Genomic DNA, 1,846 nt, shown 5'->3' with positions numbered 1-1,846 from the left:
ATAGCACTGGTTGTGGGTGTAGATCCTCTCTTATAACTCACAGAGATTTCTCATCCTGAAGCATCCAACACTGGCGGTTGCAGCAGCAGGGGTGCAGCATGCCTGGTGTAGTAACACTGTTATTTGTGTTTCAGTGAACTCGTGACTAGCAGTGTAAGCCTTCATCCTTCTACCTACTGACAACACAACCTGGCACAGACAGTAAGTACAGATTCATCCATTAAACGAAACCATTTCTTTATTTTTGGTAGCCAGATGCTTCAGCTGGGACCTGGCAGTTGTTGTTTGGACACAGGTATCCTTTCACTGTTTCAGGTATCCTCTCACTGTCTCAGACCACCCTGGAACACATGGAGAGTCACAGTTTTTAATACATGGTGTGTAGTTCTCCCTGGATGCAGGGAATGCACTTTGGTACTTTATTCATGCCACTGCTGAGGATTCAAAAAAATAAGTTAATCCCCAAATGACTTCTTGAGTTTGGGCAGCTTTCTGCCCTCCTTCCAAGCAGTGGCATTGAGCAGCTGTTGTCAGTGTCCCGTGCTGGCATGTCCCAGCTCTCCTGCATGGTCCTTGTTCCCAGTGTGCCCCTGCAGCCATGCCTGCGGAGCTGTGAGCCACTCCACCACTTTTGTGGACACTCCGCTCTACACTGAACTGTCCTACTCAAACCACACATAGGTTCACAGCAGTCAGGTAAAGGGATCTTGGGCAGGGAATGACTTACAGCAGTCAGGGAGAGCAGGGATGGGAACTGTTCAAAAGACAATGCTGAAGTTAAACAGAGGATTAAACAAGTTCCAGTTTTGCAACCACAAGTACCTTATGTTAAATGCTTTTCCTTACCAGGCTGTGGGAATGACCAGCATTGTAGGAAGGCTCAGACAGCCTTTCTAGGAAGATTTTCTCCACCATTGAAACACTCTGAGTGCTCTCACAGCAGCTGATGCCGCAGGGCCAGTGCCCCAGTGATGGTGCTTGCCTTGTGAGCAGGATCCCAGAACTGCAGAGCCACTGGGGGGTACATTTGGGGTGCATCCTCCATCAATTAGTCATGGAGAAAATTATCTGTGAACCAAAACTAGTGGAAATAATGGGACATGCTGCAGTTCCCTGTGTTTCTTCAAACTACGCCTGATTATGAATTTATTTCCAAGCTATATAATTTCCATCCACAGCACCCCTTTTGTGCAGGGGATGTGGAACAAGTGGTCACTCTTGGCACCCATTACTGCAGGAGATGTGCAGGGCCATGTCACTCCTAAAGAGCCTGAATCCTCTCCTGGAAGCAGCAATCCCAATGTTTATTCTGCCTCCTTCAACGGAGGGATGAGAAAGCATGTGCCTTTTGTTTGTTGCTTTTGCAGTTTCCCAGTTCTTGGTGGAAACTAGCAAAATCCAGGAAGTCAGCATTAAAAAAATCAAAACAAAGTGAAACAAACCAAAACCCACATAAACAACAAAACAAACAAACAAACCCAGCCCACCAAATCCACAAAAGCCCCACAAAACCTAAGAATATTTTTATCAGGAAAAGAAAAATAGACTTTTCCCTATTTTATGTATTTGTTTAAATATTTTGTGATTACTTTTTGCCTGAGAGCTGCCATTAGTGCACAACAGTCCTCAGTTTGGTGCTGAGTGTCCCACATGGTCTAGAAAGTGAGATGCATTCAGCAATTTACCTTGCCCTTTTAAAGAACTGCTTCCTTTGTTCCCAGCAGTGTGTTGGGTTTTTGATCTTTTCCTCTCTGATTGCTTATTAATGGATGGATTTCTTTCACCCAGCTGCAGCCTTTGTCCTAGGCTGCAGCAGGCCTTGGGGGCAACTGGGTTTCTCTACAAC

Source organism: Corvus brachyrhynchos, unplaced genomic scaffold (genome assembly GCF_000691975.1).
Source record: "Corvus brachyrhynchos isolate BGI_N302 unplaced genomic scaffold, ASM69197v1 scaffold467, whole genome shotgun sequence".
NCBI classification, from domain to species: domain Eukaryota; kingdom Metazoa; phylum Chordata; class Aves; order Passeriformes; family Corvidae; genus Corvus; species Corvus brachyrhynchos.
Note: the sequence above shows the minus strand (reverse complement) of the source record.